The following is a 22,257-nucleotide window of genomic DNA, read 5'->3' as shown; positions in this document are numbered from 1 at the left end:
GAGACAATAATTCCTGTTAAAAAATCAGCTAGGCGTTCGCCTGAAATATCACTCAGCGAATACAACCGGGGAATTCGATTGGCAGAACCACTTAAACGGTTGTGATAGGGATATCAAAAAAAATTAAATACCCTGAAAGAAGCACTTTAAACAGTCTATTCGAGAAATCCAACATGGCGGCTCTACTCTTTACCGACGACAACTTCCGGCTGAATTTTCAGAGAAAAAATATTTTCGCAAACGAGAAAAACACATTTTGTAACGACGAAAATCGCGCATTCCCACTAGAATTTTACGGCCGATTTTATCGACGAAATATGCGTTTGAGAGTAGAGTACTTCTTTTTTCGTTGTGCACTGGATTCGTGACGACGGGCTGTTCTAGAATAAGGAAAATCGAAAAACGAATCCGTATATCGTTGAGATTTTATTGCACGCGATGTGATTTCCTCGTTTAGTGCATTATTATCAATATTCAAACATATTCAACCGATAATACACGACAAAAAATGTATTCTACATATGAATGAATGAATGAACGAATGAACGAACGAACGAACGAACGAACGAACGAACGAACGAACGAACGAACGAACGAACGAACGAACGAACGAACGAACGAACGAACGAACGAACGAACGAACGAATATATATATATATATATATATATATATATATATATATATATATATATATATATATATATATATATATATATATATATATATATATATATATATATATATATATATATAGGAATAAAGCGACGTGTATTCGTAGCCACTCAGAAGCTGTCTCCTTACTTAGCCCTGTAGATTTTTGTATTCAACAGCACAAACGTGACTTAAGTCCGAAAGTAGTCTTAAATCATCAGACTAGTCGTAAGTTGATAGATTGGGTATAGAACTGCGCAACGCTGACCCTTGATCTCAACTTCCAAGAGCATTGGTACTCGATCCAAAGATAAACCCGCAGAAGCGTGGAACTGGGTCTAGTGGAAGCACAAAAGTGTGAAACTTGGAATGAAAAAAATCCACACTGTGCGACGCATGGTATACTGAGAATTTAATAGGTTGTTTTTATAGCAGTAAATGTTGTCATCAAGTTCGCAGTATTCTAGATGAATTCTGTGTAGAGAGATCAGATAGGATTAAACGCGAAGCGTATACACCTCGATCCGTGCGCGCGCAGTTTCCAGGGAAGCGCTCCGTTGAGATTATCTTTAAGCAGTCTTAATGTCTTAAACTGTGACACACTTTAATCCGGAGACTGATCGCCCGTTTTAATCATACTCTGGCGATCGTTGACAGTCTGGATTTCGGTCCAGACTTCATCAGGCCTCATCGACGTGGACGGATTTGTTTTTGTCATTTTCTGAAATTTCGAAATTTTTCGCCAAAGTTTCTGACGCCGTAAAAACCGTTACATGTCACATGTTTATATATAAATTGCGTTATTGAGGGGGTTCTGCGTGAGTCGATGTGCACTACGTCATCGAAATTGGCGTTTAAAATAACAATTGCAATTGTGAATTTTGGCGTTTATTTCGTAAATAAATATCAAATTTTCATGTCATGAAATGCGCACAATTCAAGTTCAAAGACTACTGGAACTTGATCCAAAGATCGTGTCATGACTAACTGCCAAGTTTTGTGGACCATTTCTCATTTATACCCCGGAACAAAGAACTTAAAAACTAAAATTTTGAGTTACTTAATTTGCAAGACTCAAGTTTTGTACTTTACTGATCATTCGTCGCAAACGGCGGCAAAATCGATCGAAAAATACTCTGTAATATGTTACGTGTTTCCTTCGACGAATGCGAAGTAGCGCGTGATATGAATGAGATTTAGCGAGATTTGAACAGTACCAATGGCCCCTGCGAGTAATGCGTCTTATTTTTTTTTCATGCTTGCATAAACCAGATATACAAATAAACGCGGAGAACACTATAAACACGTTGACCATGATTGATGAAGTTCTACACAGACAGAGAAAAACCTCTTTCTCTTTCGATAAAATGTCGGCCATCGACAGAATTAATAACGAATTCATTGGAACCACGGCTCATTGTCGGTCGGCGCGTTAACTGATCTGGACGTCGTATCAGCTCTTTAAATAGTGCCTGGTTTCTAATCGCTAACATCTGGTTCGAATTTTTTCCCGGGCTCGCAACGCGGTAAACTGTCGCGGCGGATTTCTATAACTAGTCATTTTAATACGTGTCCGAAAGGCAAAGAAGTTTCCTCTGACCTTAGTTTTTTCTTCCCTGTCTTCGGGCCACAATTCGTGAGAGAACGCAATAACGCTTACGTTCCGTTCTCTGACGTGAAGTATAATCTGACGTATAACCAATACAATAGGAAGAGCTAAGCTTTTCTTTCATATGCGGTCCTAAGATTAAGCATGGTTTGGTAAAACATGGACCAAGATTTTTGTCACTCAGTATATACATGTACTTCATTAAGTACATAAATAAGTCACTTACTTAAAATCTAGTTTTTCATTATCTTGTGCCGGAATATTGGGGGTGAGGGGGCGAGGACTACGAAATGTATATGATTTGCATCAACACCCCGTGGCCAGTATTAACACACAACCTCGCTGAAAAAATGCCTTTATCGTCGTTTTCGTAATATTTCAGTCGCGGATTAGTTCAAACGATGGAATGTGGTAATATTTGAAGATTTATTTACGTGTCGCCAGTAACGGTAGCGATAAGGAAATGGGTTCTGTCACACGAATCGTGGGCCAATTACGAACTAGATGTTAATGATGCGGTATCCGCTAACGAGCCAGAAACAAGTTGACGCGCAACGCGGGCATCCACGCGCTAGAAATGATAAGCTTTATGATTCAGGCTGTTTGGCGATGATTCTTGCGACGACACAATCGCGACAACATTATCCACTTGAACTGTCAATAGGTATAAATATACATGCGCAAAGAAATTGCTCCCTGTCACATACTGGGAATAGGCTTTGATCAAAAGTGGACATTGTCGACGTCGTTGTCGTCGTCGCCAAGGACACCGAGTCAATTTTTCCGCTGACAAACACAGAAAACATCCGCAATGAAACATTGAAGGTCACGGACATCGAATTGACGAATTTCCGTGTATGAAAACCGACATTAAGTTAACTTTGATGCACCGTTAGTCGGTGTGTTGGTATCGAGGGATAAGATAGAATCCGACGGTAGGAAGAAGGTGAACTAGGATAAAGTCCACGCGTCGAATGATACATTATTTCACGAATAGTTTTCGAACGCACTTTTTTGATGTTGGATTTTATCCCTACGTCTAAAACTGGAGCCCTATGTCTAATTTTGATAAAAACGATTTAGCAATCGGTTTAACAAATTTACTGTTACTGCTTCAATCATCGGAGCGCCATCGGCTTCTGTTCGAATAGAAACCGAGCTTTTGTATCTAAAGATATTCTGTTCACGAAGATTGATTTTGTTTCTCTGTATAGTTTTGATAAATCACGATTATATTCCGATCTCTCATAATCATTCATAATATTTTTTCTCAACAGGTAAGGGGCTTTATTTTGTGTGTTTTTTCGTGAATGCCAGACAGAAATAATGCCGTGTTGCTATTGGACTCATGTACAGCAATAATACGCGTCCATAAAATTGCAAATTAGCGGGCATCTGACGTCGCTTTACGAGTGACCGGAAGTATGATGACGTGTAAAAACGTCAGAGCGTCCGCGCGGCGCACATAAAATACGCGTTAATGAAGGAAACGGCGTTTCCGGTCGGGGGACGTTTTTCGGCAGTTGTTCTCTAGGAATATCGCGCGAGCAGATTGCTCGATGTTTACCGATAACGATTCGACGATCAAATATACTAAGAGAGGCGCTAGGCGTTTCTCTCGCCGTCAAGTGCGTGATTACGATGGCTAATTACACGGTGGTGCTGGTGTCTAACGCTTCTAGACTAGCTCTCTTACTCTCTACATACACCACCACTACCAGCCACCGCCGCCGCCGGGATTGCTAGACGTCACGTGTGTACAAATATTAAAGAGGGAATCGTCATTTGATTATTGTCTGTGCAAAGCGTCATCATCAGTGCAAGGCTTCAGGCTCGACACAGCTTTAATATCCTGCTGTGATGATTAACGTGGTCCGTATACAAACAATAGCAAATAATTAGGATGAAATAGGTTGTTATTCATTGACAAACTACATCTACCGCCGAATTGTTCTAGAAACATTGATAAACAATTCAGAACTGACGATGTTTATTAGCGAAAGATAGGCCCGCAGCGGTAGCGCCTTAAATTGTTATTCATTTCACAAAATGTGTTTAGTTGGTTTCTCGTGACGCAGCATTTCAAAATGATCGGAGTATTCAATTCTTCAGTTTTATATAAGAACTGTTCATCTATTCGCGATTTCTAATTAAAAAGGAATGATTACATGATACAGTCGTGATTGGTTTACGGTATCGTTCAAATGAAAATAGTAATTAGCTCGGACCGATTTCATTTACACGTCGACAGTTATGACAATTGAGGGTGGGTGAAGTGTGATAATTTATTTCGATGCCGCAGTTCGGTATTTCACAAGGTGATATTCTGCATCAAATATCAAACACGGAATAATAGAATTAAACGTATGTTGAGAATAGTGCACACAAACAGTGTCCCTTCAATTCAGTTCAATATTTATCATACGGAAAAGTAGAACAATGAAATCAGGGAGAAAAAACCGATTTAAAATGAGAACCAAACAAATTTACAAGTATTTGAGCGCGCTTCCACGTGGGCCTTGCCATTACATGCCGTTAACGCAGTGAAACCAAATGAAAGAGAGGTGAGATGTCGGTACGCCTGATGATGGCTAATAGTCTTTAGCCGAAACGTGGCGCAAATATATATAACTCTTCTATTCAAGTTTCTCGTTTTGGCTGAATTTATTGTGGGATTTCTCTCGTTATCATCTTACACGGATATTGCGTATATTTTCGTCTGAAAGAAAAGCTGTTTTTATGTATCATTTTGTATGCACACGATTGATAAAACACTATAATCGTGTTGAAGCTAAGTAGAGAGAATCCCACGATAATATCGGAAAAACGAAGTCCAAAAATGTAAGTGAAGCTGGAGTAGTTTATTCAACGTTTCGACTATATCCTAATAGTCATCTTCAGGAATAATGTCATCTTCATTATTCCTGAAGATGACTATTATGATATAGTCGAAACGTTGAATAAACTACACTAGCTCAAGGAATACAGTATTCCTGAAGATTATTATCAGGATGTAGTCGAAACGTTGAATAAACTGCACTTGCTCAAGGAATACAGTATTCCTGAAGATGACTATTAGGATAAAGTCGAAACGTCGAATAAACTACACTAGCTCAAGGAATACAGTATTCCTGAAGATGACTATTAGGATATAGTCGAAACGTTGAATAAACCACACTAGCTCAAGGAATACAGTATTCCTGAAGATGACTATTAGGATAAAGTCGAAACGTCGAATAAACTACACTAGCTCAAGGAATACAGTATTCCTGAAGATGACTATTAGGATGTAGTCGAAACGTTGAATAAACTGCACTAGCTCAAGGAATACAGTATTCCTGAAGATGACTATCAGGATGTAGTCGAAACGTTGAATTTTCTGCACTAGCTTCAGTTACATTTTCGGACTTTGTTTTTCCGTTATTATTGTCGGATTCTCTCTACCCATTTCGTATGCAATTTGACGTCTTTCCCGATTAAAACGAATACATATATATTTCTTGCGTTTTCGTTCGCCATGATCGTGCAGCGAATTCGGAAGTTATCAACAATCGCGTGCGATTCCTCGGCGATGGATTTTCCCTATGAATTGAATTACCAACGGGTTTAAAATATCGCCTGATGAAATTCAGTTTGGATTCTATCGTGCGCGTCTCGGCCAAAGTACTTCAAGAAACCGTGGAAAAATCCGACTGATCTAACGAAGTCTCAACACCGACGCCTGATATTGAAAACAGTTCGGTTAACGATGTCAAATGTCCTCGCGCTATAAATGAGAAACTTGAATATGCACACCACTCCCCTTTGAGAATCAAATTGGAAAAAATTACCCGGGCCGGAACATTGGCAAGAAAGCGAATATTTAAATTTTTGTATTTGTGTCCCAAACGCACTTGATGAGACTATCTGATGAAAACACAACTCGAAATTGAAACGAGTGAAATATTGTTATCGAGGGATCCTGTGCGCTCTATTGGTGCGTTGTGTTCAGACAAGATTCAGATATTAAGCTAGATAAGTGACTGAGCCGTTTTATTTTCAAAACACACTAGTAATTTGTCTGGGTTTTCGGTTTAATAGTTATGCGATCATCAACACGACTCGATTGAACTCATAACTGTGGAACTGGCTCCAGATGTTTATTGAAAGACAAACGATTCGCGCAAAGCTATTGCTAAAAGCTATTTTCGAATGAATATTCTTTGTATTAAGCCTCTGTTTCCTTTGTTTCTCCGATAACTGTCAAAAAATCAATCAGGATTTCAGCGGTTTATATGCACAAAATAGCAAACATGGTAATCCATTTCGAATGTTCTGTCACAGATTGGGAATAAAACGGTTTTCCAACCAGGTCAGCTCTCAATCCCTAAACAGCTACTCCTGGGCCCGGTTCCATAGTCGTGACTTAAGACCAAAAGTGGTCTTAAATCATAAGATCGGTCTTAAATTGTTAGATTGGATATAGAACTAAGTTGGTCTTAGAGTAGTCTTAAGTCTAAGCCATGACTATGCAACCATCCCCTGGGGCCAGTTGCTCAAAGGTTGGTTTGAGCAAAGGTTGGTTTGAGTGTATAGTGGACATAGTGACAATAAATTGCGTCTATGGTTTCTACTGTTATTATCTTGAACCATCTTTTAAGCAACTGGCCCCTGAATTTCGAACACTCGTTTTCTTATTTAATTTTTTCTACATTGCTCGGAGATCACGGACGACGACACAAAATTCCAGCCATAAAGTTTCGAGCCGGAGAAAAAAAACGCTGACAGATCTATCGAACGGCGTTACGCCGACAATCCCACATGTGACTGAGAAACTTTTTCTGATGAAAGAAATCTCTATTTCTGAGAAATTGTCGTTCACGCAGCACCGGCGCACTTTACACTTCCTGGAGACATGACTTTATTTATAAGAGTTGATAAGTGATAAAAAATCCTACGTGCGGGAGATTTTTTCCAGTCGATCACTCATCCATTAGACGAGATTTTCACTGGAACCCTTTTCAAAGGGATGAGTGCCCATCACTGATGATCAAAACTAGTGCATGCATAAATGCATATAAAATCGTGCGTACAACGTCTTATTTGCTATTAACGGGAAGCTTGTTATTTTCTTGTATTTTACACTAGACAGGAGAACTGGATTCTAATCTTTACGACGGTTCTGATTGACATAGTTAGCCGACCGGATATTGAACGACGGACGCTTACATCCGGGATATTATACACGTCACTGACCTAATTACCGACCGCCGCGCGCATCTCAAGGAGGACGCTCCGCAGTTGAAATAATCCGCGCGGATTATGACGGTAGACAATCAATAGCTTTTCGATGGTTTTTAAATCCACGTCCTGTCAGTAACGATGCACTTAAGCGCCATATTCGATCAAAAGAGTTTTAGAAAAGGTTTCCGTAACCTTTTCGTGTCCTTCGTTTGACATTGCAGGGGTATTGACCTACGAGTTTAGTTACTGCTTATCAAACTTATCACGGGATTATGGAGAAGAATTAATGACGCCTTTTTGAGCGGATTACCGAGTCCTCTACTTGATTCGATGCGCCTATTTTCGAAATAGTAGATATTTGACCTTAGAAAGTTCTGCTTTCCGCAAAAGTTTACGCTTTGTCTAATGAGAAACTTCCAAATCAGTCCTCTATTCGATTATAAGACCGTGGTATAGTCATAACATCTAATCCATCAATCAATCGACAAATAAAAATATCCGTAGCGTCGATTTATCTTGAAAAATTAATTTGATAAACGGAAGGCAGTATCTGTCAGTGAGCAGCGAGCCATTAATTTGATTATCGAGTACGCGATTCGTATTGTCTCGTATAGAGAGAGAGATATAGGGGAGGGAAGGGGAGGAATGGAGTTGATCGTCATAACCCGATAGACATTAGTTTTCATCGGCTACAAATCTGCGCTCGATTTGTGACGTAAAATCGAAAGAATCGCGTCCAGAAATCTTTATGTTTAATCTTCGACGCGTTCGCGAGTAAAGATCCCACCAGCAATTTGTGCTTTGATTCCGAACGACAAACGACGCATTTTTAAAAGTTTTCGCGCGGCGAATGTGTCATCATTTCTCTCCGACTCCGATGACTTTTTCATCCTGGGATTCGAAGCGTTTTCGTTTACTTTTTTGTCTCGTTCGATAGAATTCTGACTCGCGCTAATCATCAACGAAAACCGCCGCGGAAAATTAAAGATTTAATCAATTTTTCAAAAGATATTTTCTTATTATTTTCCTATATCAGTGGAATGATTTAATAATCGAATGTTATTGATGGTATGAGCCCCGTGGGTTGAATATTTGAGACTATGACGGATTCGGTGTCGGTTGTCGGCACATTTTCGATCATTCACAGTTCAGTTAGTTTTACGATGACGTTCCAATCTCGAATTGCTGTAGTTTCCGCTGTTTTTAATGATACTAATGACGAGATAGCGCCGTCATTCATTTATTCACGGTCGTCGAATCTAGCGCTAAATGGATATAAAATCTGTCGCTTCGACGAAAGGCGAACACTATACGTAATTCAACAGCCGTCGAATTTACCGCAATTTAACGGGGTTCACGCCGCTCAGCGAACCATGCTTCAACACGCATTATTATCAAAAATAGAACGCCGAACGTTGCCTCCCTTTACCCTAAACTTAGTTCACATTTCTTGAAAAGGAAGAATTAAGTTTTGTATCGTCAGCTCATCTGTCTGTTGGCAAAATAATAGTAGAGAAACTAGCTGATAATCAACCGTGTAATCTGTACCGGGAATCGGGTGGAATTTGAAAACTTATAATCTTCTGGTATCCAGAGAACATGTTCGAAGTCAAGGTGAATAATGTGTACAACAACGCTATCCAGGCGTTAAATCTCTCAAAGTAAATATCCTCAAATTTCAACAACTCCCAAGCGCTGTTTCATATCTTCATCAAAATAGACATAAATCGTGCAAATCCTCCATAAATTTCGTACTTTCGTAGTCGGCGCAATAAATACATTAACAGAAGGTGAATGGATTAATGATAAGGAAGTATTAAATGGTTTTACACGTGGTATCGAGAGATAAGCACATGGCTAATATACTCATAAAATTTCCAATCGCTCGATATTCAAAGTAACCTGGGTTATACCCTATTCCAGAGTTGTTTCGATTTATATCGTAATAGTTCGAAATCGTTTGAAGGCTACGAGATTGAATACTTTTCGAATGAAGGGAATCTTCTCTCAGTTCGATCACGTCGTTTGAAGGCATTTGGCGGACGCGCATGAGGGACATTATATAAGACTCCAATATAAGACTCCACGGTCACTGCACCAGTGGTGCCGCTCCGTGATATATCTATGGACTCCAATAAAAGACTCCACGGCGGTGCCCCTCTGTGATATTTTTATGGACTCCGATAAAAGATTGATTGTTTTAAAAGACTCCGCGGTCATTGCACCAGTGGTGCATTGAGTTTAAATGAAAGTGAGACGACAATCTGATGGCCGTCATTTCATTTATTGACGATGAACTAAAGAATGGTCATTAAAATAAGGATAATACAAACGTTTTGATTGATGTTGTGATATTGTCTCCGCGCATTCAAACAGCAGCTCAACACATTTCTGTTCAAGTCATCACCTGTTTCTGGACAGCGCGTTTGTGATAAAAGTTCTATTATTTATAAGGCGCTATGCAAATTCATAGTCCACCATCGGACCAATTTCCATGATTTTTGTCGAATAACCGACTCCGATGGTTCAAGATCGAATTAGTTCTCTTATATCACATTTTATCTAAAATTATTCACATTTTCCTCGGTTAATTCCAAACAGTTTCCGCTTTGAACGCTTTGAACGATCTATTAACCCCGACTTTCGTGTCCAGGTTTTTCGAAGAACAAAACGTGATATTTTACTCTGAGGAAGTTGAGAAGAAATACTCTCATGTGAGGGCGATTAAAAGATCGCGTTCCCACAAACAGACTCGCACAACGAGTAATATAATATCTTCTGATAAATAGAACCCGGAACAATCTGCCATTAAACGAACGGATCAAGTTTCCAAATATCACATTTTCTATCTGAGCGTGGCTTATTCTACGTAAATCAAAAGTCTGAAACTTTCATCACGAATTTCATTCGAAATTTTCCGACGAAATTTAAGAGTGCTAAATGTTAATTGAATTCGACGACAATTCCACGTTGATTAGCACCCGCTGTGTGATTTGATGCTTTATGTTTCTCTAATCAAATCACTTTTGTATAAATATAATTTCGCGTTGAATTCGAAACAATCAGATCGTGATTTGTTACAAAGGGGACTCGTGTGTGAGTGTTTGTATTTTGAGAGAGTCATCGCAGCTGAATTTACCGCGGGATCGAATTAAATCCGATCCGTCGTTATTATAATCATTCGTTCATTGGGGGGTGAGTTCGAGTGCGTTCTTCAAACTCCGCCGGAACATTAATCGTCTCAATGCAAAGATTTGCCGTGAAATTTTAATTTCAAATCAACTCAAAATCGAGAACGCTTGCGAATAAATTGGATACTTTCGGTGGAATGAAATCGTTCAGAGTGCAGCGCGATACGCAAGGCCGCGCGGGGACCCGGTCGGTAAATTGCTATTTTATTCGTGAACTGTCGACGGTATGATTGTGGAGTTTGTTCGACTGAACGAAATTACTTCCATTCAAAAACCATCGTTAAGTCGATTTATTTCTCGAGTCCCAGTTCAATCAGATTCAATGCAGAAATCAGCGTCGTATATAGAGACCGTATTGTATTGACTCGATCATCAATCCTTGCACTCTCTGGGCTCGGGTGACGAAGACATAATATTCAACCTTGAAGATCGACCGACATACGCATAACTTTGTGAAATTACTGAAAAGTTTATTTTAGTTCCCGGGGAGTCTGGTTTTACCGAGGACTGCAACTAGTCTTGAACAAGAAAACTAACTTAAAAGTTTATTGACGCCTTAAAGAATAACACATGAATTGCTTAACATTGTCAACAGTCAATTATATGATAATAAGATATATTTGATACCAGTTGAAAGGAAAATTTTCCTCGCGTAACCGAAATGATGACGATGATGATGATATTAAGGATCAATAAAGTTATTTTGGATTTGAATATATCGATAATTCAATTCAATTGAGCGGCAACCAGTCTAGCCCCGATATATTGATGACGTCAATGTATATAAACATTAACGAAACGGTTTTTACGGCGTAAAAAAACAAGAACACGCGCAAAAAATTAGACGAATCGAGGATTCTAGCCGTGTGTCAGTGTCCTGGTGTTTGCTTGCGAGGCAACTCGCGAACCAGTGTCCCGTGCGTTAATGAATAAATACCACCACGATAGATAGTCACCGATAGTTAACTTCATCAACGTCTTCAGATAAAAGCGATTTAAAAATCACGACTGTTGAACTCGAATACAAAACCTACTTCTGTCTTTTACTGAGATTGAGAAAAAGGACATTCCATGGTTTAGAGATACCAAGAACCTTAGTGTCTGATGTTAACTTGCGGTATAAGGTGACGAGAGACGATGGATAGAAAGGGAAGGTGAGGATACAAACACTTCCAGGAATAGCTAGAAAGAAAGACCGAGTCGACGAACTGATACATTTCCTTCTGTTATTGAGTAAAAAAATCGAAAACAACGGCTTTGTTTTATTCCTTACGTTTCGGTGGAATATTTCCACCCATCTTCAGAATTTATAAGGAGGAATAAAAAAACAGCTGTTGTTTAGATCTACATTTTGTGTTTTCACTGAATAAGATTCAAGACAGGAAATAGTCTCTCGCAAATATTTCCCTTTACTTCGTATCAATCACACACGCCCAAGGAAAAGTTACATAATTTACCCGTTTCTTAGAACGATTAGAATTCGTTATGAGGAGATATTTAGAATGCAACTTCTCGACGAATTAGATACATCTCAGGTTTCGGCCCGAATGGTTTAGTATCGGGTTCGGGGTTTGATGCTGTGGTACAGGTTGTCGCTCACGAATGTCGTCTAAGTCACCGCGATTCGCCGGTTTATAACTACTGAGACATCGAAGATGATAATTTCAGTCTATTGTGATAGCGATGATGCCTGGTAGCGATGCAGTTAATTGGCCGATTTGTCGCCGTTTTCGCTGAGTCGGTTTGTCGCGGCTAAATGATGTATCGAAATAATCTGTGCGGGGAGCAAAAACCGCTGTCACCATCAACAACATCATCCAGTGCCTGTAATAATGATCGCAATTTACTCGTACAAAAAATATACCGCACGGTCGAACAACGCAGGAGACATCTTACAACTCTTAACTAGTGTTAAATTGCTGGGAAAATTCGATCGTCTCAATATTCTCGAGTAAAGACTTCGTCGGAACCGAACAAAAAAAAAACAATAACTACACAATGAAACCGTGGAAAAGATGAAGTAACAAGCGAAACAAAATGTCTCTCGGTTCTAGATAATCGTCATTTTCTTCATTCTTTTACAGAGAAAAATTGCCGACGATGAAACCATTTTTTGGATACGTTACCGTGGATCAACATTGGTATTGAACTTATAGTAAATACTGTGGAACTTGGTGCAGAGGTTCATATATTTTACGCGAATGTTTTCAGCTTTAGTCCCACAGTTCGGTTCGATATGGAAAAAATGAATTTTTCGGCATATCTTAGTCGAGATAATATTCTGTTATCTCTCTGGTTTCGACGCGATAAGAACGACCACTTCGCTACTCGTAAAACGGTCTACTACTAAACCATCAGTGGGCATTAAAAATCTGGATAAAATCTTGACCTGTCTACTGCGAAGAATCTGTTACATAACCTCTTGACTGAAGTCTAGACAGGTATTTCCGCCCGGCAGCCCCTGTCACACTCTGTAGCTCTATATCGGATAAGTATATTGGGTTACTGACAACGCACTGGTTGTGTCTAAGGGTTAATTGTAATATGAACGCCAGTCTCGTCTCAGTAATAAGTCGCTTGCGACCTTACAGGTAGTTGTCGGGGATAAATTTGTGCGGTTGGTTGTTTAGATATGGTCTACGAAATTCAGATCTAAATCCACCTTAATTTTGCGCGTCGTCCCCTGACGAGGCGCTTCTAAAACAAAACTACCATAAACAACCACTGAAGGGAAACTGGTGGCAGCGTTTTAAAACGGGCGGGATTATATCGCATGAAACAGTGTGAGAACCAGCGTGTAAACAAACACACGCGAAAACAGTGCGAGAAAAACCGGCGAATCACGTAAATAAATCCCTCGATAATAGCACTGATTAATGAGAATCTCATTATGAATTCTCTGCGGTTTTGATATCTCGTTTTTATTCGTTGACCGCAGCCGTGACTGCCGACACCGTCTTCACTGCCGGCACCGTCTACAGACAACATCATTTTTCTTAGGTTCCGAATAAATGAATAAAGAAATGTGACGCGGCGTGAACTTCTGACGCGGCGCACGCAACTGCAAAGCGAAAAGACAAACCTCTCGCGGATTCCTACGGAAGATGTTTTCCCTCGTAGCTATCAGCGATATCTCGTTGGTCCGGTTTTCGACCCCATTTATTCACACGTCACATTTTACTAGTTTATCGACGCGTTCTTTCATCTCGGTACAAACTATACATACTGCCACTTCAACAGTTTTCCGTCAGTTTCTTTGCGTGCAATTCAGATTTTGACAAGTTCTGCGGAATCAATGCGACCGATACCCCCGATGCCGCTGTGCCGGACTTTGAAGAATAGTAAATTTGCAAGTTAGATTTTTAATTAGATATTCAACGTTGCCTTAATTTGAATTCTAATCCCCTGGCGAGCGATAATAATTTAAAGTTGCTCCGAATAATTCATACACGTCGCTTTAATGCGACTTTTGAGACTTAGTTTAAAAAAAACATATGGCGCAACTATACCGAAAAACAGATAAATCAGAGCCCAAGACCTTGACCTTGACTAACCGACTGCCGTTTGGAGGAGAAAGCCAGTTGAAGATAACCATTTGGCTGAATGTTGCGGAAGGATTCATCCGATTCCGATTAGCTAGTCAGAGCCATTGAATTCAACACCCTCGCTTTTATGAAATCAGAAAATCTGCGCGACCCGATGTTAATAAGAGGGAGAGGGAGAGGAAGAGGAGAGGGAGAGGGAGAGGGAGAGGGAGAGGGAGAGGGAGAGGGAGAGGGAGAGGGAGAGGGAGAGGGAGAGGGAGAGGGAGAGGGAGAGGGAGAGGGAGAGGGAGAGGGAGAGGGAGAGGGAGAGGGAGAGGGAGAGGGAGATTTCAATCCGTTTAAGTTAAAGTTAGCGACTCGTTTAAACTTGAAAACAGAATACAGTTCAACAGACAGAAAATAATTAACTTTTCACTTTAATTGAGCAACATCTTCTCTGACGGGTGAATGATTAGAAAACCACAGCGCTTCTACTGAAACCAGGGGCTTCATCGACTCCTCCGAATTAGAATTTACCTTCCGGCGAATAATAGTCTGTCAGTAAACCGAGCAACAAGCTATCTTTTATTATCTCGACATGAGATAAATGTTTAATTGCTAGTTTCAGACAGTACTAGTTTTCGACCGGTATTCGCCCCGCGGCGGGCACTCGCGCGTTTCAGATGGACTCCTTTAGTCCGTACATTTTCTCGAGTGAAAAGAAAGCCCCGATTCCGTGTCAAACCTGTCAGGCACGTTCATGAACAAAACATTCCCAAGGATTATCCGTGTTAAAATTCGATGTGTAGATTTTATCGGCTAAAAGGGTTTTTAAAGTTGCAGAAGATTTTACGAGAAAACAAATCGCATCGGGAGATTGAAATTCGTTATGTATACACACGTTCAGACCGGGCGCTCTAAAGAAGCTCTTCGGGGGACGGAAAAACAACTTACCTCTCTCTCCGAGACGAGAGAGATCCTAATTATTTTACGGGTTGACACTGACCGCTTGAAAAGCGTCGAGTGCCGTCGTTGCGATCGCCAGTAAAGTCAACATTCATTAAGTGAAGGAGAGTAGAATGTTATTCGTCTCTTTATTCGCGCTCTGTGAATGAAGGAGACCTGTAGTTTCTCGAGGCAAATATAGAGAAAAATCGCAGATAGAATTCTCTCTCCCTCTCTCTATCTCTCACTCTCTCACTCTCTCGTGCCCCTTTATAAATCGTTCCATTGCCAGAGGAAGGATCGTCCGCGTAAGTAGCACTGTATAAGAACTGGTTTATTCAAAGACGTAAATGCTACAGAGAGATGCAAGACAAGACCCAACTAAAGAAAAAACTGATACAGGAATCGATTCCACAGTTCATGGTGAATTTTGGCATCAGAGAAATTCTTCTTAATTTTGTAACTATTCGAAAACCAGAATACAAATTCCAGTCCCTACGACAACTACAGTTGTGAACCAATATTAGACGCTGCGTTTATGACTAAACCGAAAATCGTACAATTGCGGTTTCAAGGTTATTACGGGATTCGAAGCCACTTTCTCCCAAGGTTATCCGTTAATAAGCGATCTATTAAACCTCTTACACGGCGCGTATTATGTCACTTACGGAGATTCAAACGTTTATCGATCTTATATTTTTCGTTAATTAATCATCCGAATATTTTACATTTCAAAGCGGAAAAATTGACAGAAAAACCGATAAAACCGAAACGAACTTCATAAATACATTGAATAGAATCGTCGACCGTCTTTTAGATTGCAATGAATATTTCAATAATCCATAAATTCTATCCGGGGATGTCTGTACTTTCTCTTACGACGAACATCATCTTTCCGGGCGGAATGTTGTTTTGTCGGATGGTTGTAACAAGTGTTTGTGTATCTGTAACAAATGATATTTGTTCAGGGTCGGAGGGCAATATTTACTCGTAGTGAAGTTCAGAGCGTAATTGTGAAAAATTACCGCGCAATCGCTCGTTAAGTTATGATTAATGAGCAAAACTTATGGAGGTCGAATTTCGAGAATCAGTGACCTTCACATTGACTGTTTCCTTTAGCCGTAATTGAGATGACGTCATTACGCGCGCATATTGATTCGAAGATGCATATTGAGACGCAGAATGCGCTTTTGAATTTGATTCTGGGCCAAGGGGCCATCAGTTTTATCTTCAATCAATTAAGTCTTCTTGTGAAACTGGATGGAACCAGGACCTGGATCAACATTTCAAATTTTGCTTGATAATGAACTAATCTAAATTCAGAGTTCAGCTAACTGGACCCCGTTCAACAGTTTTATCGGTTTAATAAAACTCTAGATTTTGGTCAAATTCTCATCTCTGTCTGGACCTAGTATAACATTAATGTGACTGGGGATTTAGAGAGTAAACAGTCGTCTGCGTGTATTGGTTCTGCGTATGGCAAATAGTTCCAGTAGTTCCACGTGTGTGTATTTGTATTATGATGTTATAGATTATAATATTTGTAAACGGAACGTGTTCGATGTAATCCTTGTTTACGATCATATACAGGTAAATCCAATTATAGCATGAAGCCCAAAGGAAAAGAAAAATAATACTTCTATTCAGTAGGGAATTTCGCAGCGCCTGTGAACCTAATAATCTGCTATACTTCATTTACAAGCTTTGAGCGTCGCTTAGGCTTCATCCGTTAATTCGACCGACCATCCAACTGTGTAACTCAAATTCAAACCCCTGTTTCGTTCCCAGCTGGAGTGGTGGGTTTGTGAGGGAGAGAAAAACACGACAAAATCATAACAATAAGAAAAATTCATTTTGAAAAATAATAATAAATCCAACACGATCGATACCACTGATTCACTTCAAAACCTCATCAGGTATGATAACTCAATGAAACTCTACAGAAGGGCATATAAGCCCACAGCAATAAACAAATATTTTAGATTGTATAGATACAATGAATACAATAGATAGATAAATCATATCAAGTGAGTAAGTCAGTGACAGTTCCCTATTTCGAGGAGTTGAAAAATGCGCTGAAAGGTCCATATTCGTAAATCCAAACGAATTCTATATAATTAATTGATTATTTTGAATTAATTCATGATAATCCGCGACGATGTTTCGAAGCTTTTCAATCGTCGATAATGCATTTTTAAAACGTCGTAAATTTCCGAAATATTCAAATCATCAAATCGCGACCTGATGATTCGTTTTCCCATATCGCAATATCCATCGGAAAAAAATCGCGCGGGTTAAACGACAACCGGGGAAACGTAAATTAACTAGCTACATTAGACGTAAAAGCAATTAATCGTTTTCATAGCGTTAAAAACTTCCCGTGTTTATTTCGCTTATGGATATAGTAGAGCGCGTAATATCTATATAGGATACGATGTTAGCGTTGTATGTATCTGTATCGAGAGGAGATTGCGGTTGAATATTTCTAGAGCCGTCTCAGAAAATAATGAAAAGCTTAAACATGTGAGGGAAGCATAGAAAAACTGAAGGGAAATGGTGCAGAAATTGAATGGTTATTTATTGAGTTATAAACAAAAGCAGAAGGTCGTTATATGCTCATATCCTAATAGAGGGATTGTCCTAGTTATTAAATTAGATTGGTAGATTTATTCTGATTTGTTTCGATTTGGTGCCGCAACGCACCTGTCGGGAGCGAAACAAGGAGTTTGATTTCGAAGTAGGTAATTGAAGTACAAATGTAGTTTTGGGATCGGCGGTCGAATTTACAGAATATTTTGTTTAAATCGAAATACGTGGAAATTCGGTTCCGGTTCATTCAAACAATCTTTCACGTAGCCTGAACCGGCAAGCGACTGATTGAGGGTCGTGTTTTTAACATACTAGGTTTTTGTATCTTCTCCGTGTATCAATTGTCAGAAAAGTAGCAGAATAATGAAATGTTTAGACATTTTGAGGTAAAGAAGTAACTGACACGTTCATTATCCAGCAGACAGGCAGAATCGCGCGAATCATGTGAGGCATTACGCGCAATAAATGGAAGACGCAACAAACTTCACCAAGAAACGCGAGTCTGTCGAAGAATATTTATCAATGCGATTTGGGCTGATGACAGAGGATTTGTCGTTTCGGTGTGCCCGCTGGTCAGTCTAAATCTAACCGGATCAAACGAAAACACGTAGACCACGTCTATAAATAATCAAACAGTAACAATACCGTCGTCCGCTTAACGACGGGCGCCATCACGATCTTCATGTATTATTATAGATTGATAAGAATGAAGACATTAAGCGCGACGGACCGGGTTTACTGAGTGTTGACCATTACAGTCGGTGCGCGGTAAAAATCAATCTATAAACTGGTGCGCGTAGAATGAAGGATGTTGTGTGCGCGAGTTTGGAATGTGATTTTCTCACGTATAAGTACTTTACTTCTGACGCTTTGCCCATTAATCACAGTCACAGCATCGTATCGTCATTTTTCACCGCTCGGCCTCGCGCGGGGAGAGGGACATTAGGAGGACGATTCGTAGAGACGTGATAGCACAAGATAACCGACATATGCTATGGGTGCATTGGCCGAGTGGTTTTCGCCATGCAGTTTTGGTCGTCGATGTGCTCTGTGCAAGTGCTATTCTTCATAGAGCCATAAACTAATTGTAGCTGCAACTCAGAGCCGACCTGCCAAAACCGAGGTTAACGGAAGCCCAAACGCCACCTGTCCTTCTTGAGAGTGGCAGCACAAGACCTGGTGATTGCTGGAGGACTGATTGCCTTCCCAGGATACACTGGTACTGGGAAACGATGTAGAAGCTGGTGTAAAACATTTCATTTCTAATAAAGGGAATCTCCGATACAAACTGCCAATGACGCAAAAAATTAATGATGTCGCGTCTAATTTTTGCCTGAATACAGTTTCAAAAGATCAGACGCTTTGTTGTTCGGGATTAGGGCGTATTCAAACTGGCGTATACGATTTCATATCGTAATCCGTTTATGAATAAATGTATCATAAAAAAATAAACTGCGCATGAGAAGCCGGTAATCTTTCACTGTTTGATATGTGATATTGATAGGTAGTCGGAAATTGCGAGTTTGAGAATAGACGCACAGATGTACGATTTCTGTATATTTCACGACGCGTTCGCTGTATGCATTCGAAAGAATTGAACCAGCTGTGGTTAGAATACATTCGTCGAATTAGTCAAATATGAAATTTACAGTTCCCGTGGTGATAGGTTTTAACGAATCTTGTTTAAACATCAGACATTCTGGCGTACTTGAATCGATTTCACTGACATTTAGAAAATGACTCCATTACATATTGTATGATCGTTGGTCCAATACTGAAACCAACGATCTTTGTACGACCGCGATATCTGTAGTTAAACTGAGCGGAAAATCCTTGAAATGATTGCTCGGACACTTTTTGTAAGAACGAGAAATCATGGCTATTATAGGAAAACTATTTATTACCGCAGTTATCTTAGCATGCTCCGAATTGCGGACTGGAAATCGTTAGGTCTGGATGTAAAAAGCAACAATAAAATACTGAAGAAATAAAACTACGAAAAATATATTAAAGAAACGAATTTTCGGTCTTCCGCTAAAAATGTAATTGAAAACGGGCTTATTTTAACTGTTAAACTAAATCCAACTGAGAAAACTGTGGAATCGGGTTTTTTAGATGACTTAATTTGTCGGCTAAGATAAACTCTGAAATTAAAATCAGTTCATTTCCAAATAATAAACCTTTAGAATGAAGAAATTCGCTCAAAAATGTTGTGAACATGGCGCTAAAATGCAGGCGGACAAGTGAGACTTGTACAGATCCATCGCGTTTTTGACTGTGTGCATTTCAGCTGCTGGAGTGCGCCTACTATTGCCTTTTAGGACACCAAATGTTCTTCAAAATTAGCTCCTGGGTCCGCCCCTGAAATCCGGGTAAATTCAGACTTAATGTACATATGAATGAAAACAAGAGTGACGTATTCGTTCGTTTCGAAGAAAACGATGATTATTTTCGCTGTCGAGCGAGTGTGGGTTGTGTCAGCGTTTGTTTGCTTAATATCCGATTCGTCGATCGAAGAAAAAAACAAGATACAACGTCATTTGCCGGCGATAAAGCGGTCGTAAGGTTTAATGATAAAGTTAAACCGTACTGTCCAGGAAAGCGATGACACGTTTACGGTCAACGCCGAAACGAGGAATCCCATTTGATCCGATGAAAATTGAACCCAAGACGGCGGTAACTTCTGCGACGAATTACCCGGTGCGACGTCTGTGTAGGCAATAAAAAAGAATTACCGATCGAGCACCGAGTTTACGTGCTGCACACGATACCTGCGCAGGTGATAATACGGCTTAGCCTAACTCTATACCCGAAATATAAACAACCGCAAAACTCGTAAACCACCTCTTTCACTTTAACACTTTATATGTATACAATTAACGAGTTTCATTAATTGGATGAAAATACACAGAAAACTAAGAAGCTAGTTCATTCTACGTTTAAGAAGGTCAAAACGGATCAGTGACGTCATAATGGCGCGTCAAACACAATTCGATAAGACATGATTCGCTTACATGATAAGACAGGATTGTGAATTTTTATAGCGACTCGTAAATGGTAGCGGTATTATATCTGAATGCGCTGTCCAAAAACAGGTGACGGGACGGGCTGTCCTGAGCTGTGGAGGGGCGGGTACGATGAAACATTGAGATATGTATGTACTTTGATTAAAACAAACTGTAAACTCGACCGCCGATCACTGTTTCGCTCCCGGCAAGTGTGGTGGGTTTTTAAGGAACACCGACTCAATCTACCAATCAAATGAATAACAGGATCAATCCCTATTTTGAGATCAAAACATTGAGATATCAAAAAGCCATGAAAACGTAATCGACTCTTCAGCTATTCTCCTATAAGTCTTGCTGAGATTATACGTTTAAAAGCATCAGACGCGGGCTTTCTCTGATATTTCCCCGATAAGTTGTAGACACAGGTTTTTTTTCGTGCGCGACAGGTCAAGAGCGTCTTGGGAGGATATAAATATATATATGTAAGATTTAAGACGTGTAGGATGAAACGTCATTGCGTGTTAATCCGATAAAGATTTCCACGTTATCAACAGTTCGCAGCGACGACCTTTATCAATCGCGCAATCTCTTTATCCTTCCGTTAAGAAGAAAAAAAATCGACAAAACTCGTGTCTCTTCACACGGAAGATTGATTAATCGCAGTGTTGATAATGACAGGGATTTAACGTGTTTTCTAAATATATACTTCACCGGTAACTATTTGTATTTCTAGCTTTAACGACGTCTTTGGCAGCCTTCATCGTGAAACTACATGAAATTTGTCTTAGAAGAAATGAAACGAATCCAAAGAGATTCGTTAAACTACAAGTTTATTCGACGTTTCGACTATATCCTAAAATCATCTTATTGCGTGGATTTTATAAAATCGTCCAGGGTAATTTTCAATTGTTTTTTTTTTCGGCGTAAAAGTTCTTAAAGCTCTAGTTAGAATGAATTTTGATTTCATCGCTTATCTAAAATCAACAGGTTTATCAATCAACGCGGTTTTATATCAATTCTGTGAATATTTTCTAATGAAATTACTTTATCGGGTATAAACAAGGAAATCTGATCCACGAATCGGTGCCAACTTTTGTGAAAGTTTTCCGCCGCCGAAAGTGCTTTGTATGATTATCATTACATCGTTTATGAGACATTTTGATATTGATTAAATATCGCCTTACCCTCTCGAATGAATACAGTTTCGTAATCCGATTATCTTAAACTCTAATCCAAGTTAAATCCGAAACTAACAACAGAAAGTGATGACGATGACGATGATGGGAGTTGTTGCCGATGTTGTGTGGTACTGCAGCGAGGCTCACGTACGAACTGACTACTCTCGCAAGCTTCTGAAACATCGACGACGCAAACAGTCGGTACCGAGAGAGAGAGAGCATCGACCAATAGCAGCAACAGTAGCTTCTCATTCATCTGACTCGACAAAAACAAAAACTCGACAGTAACCTGGACAGGACCCCGACGACTTGACCCTCAATAAACCCTGACGACTTGA

General features: G+C 39.7%; 1 long non-coding RNA gene across 1 annotated transcript in view; it reads right to left on the bottom strand.

Moving 5' to 3' along the window:
- Positions 1–22,027, bottom strand: part of LOC141913312 (uncharacterized) — a 32,895-nt gene extending 10,868 nt beyond the window's left edge. Inside the window, exon 1 of the long non-coding RNA XR_012620274.1 lies at positions 21,926–22,027. This is a non-coding gene — a long non-coding RNA (uncharacterized LOC141913312). The remainder of the gene's footprint in view (positions 1–21,925) is intronic.
- Between the last annotated feature and the right edge of the window lie 230 nt (positions 22,028–22,257).

This window comes from Tubulanus polymorphus, chromosome 11 (assembly GCF_964204645.1).
Source record: "Tubulanus polymorphus chromosome 11, tnTubPoly1.2, whole genome shotgun sequence".
Classification (NCBI taxonomy): domain Eukaryota; kingdom Metazoa; phylum Nemertea; class Palaeonemertea; order Tubulaniformes; family Tubulanidae; genus Tubulanus; species Tubulanus polymorphus.
Note: the sequence above shows the minus strand (reverse complement) of the source record. Positions and strands in the feature narration are given on the sequence as shown.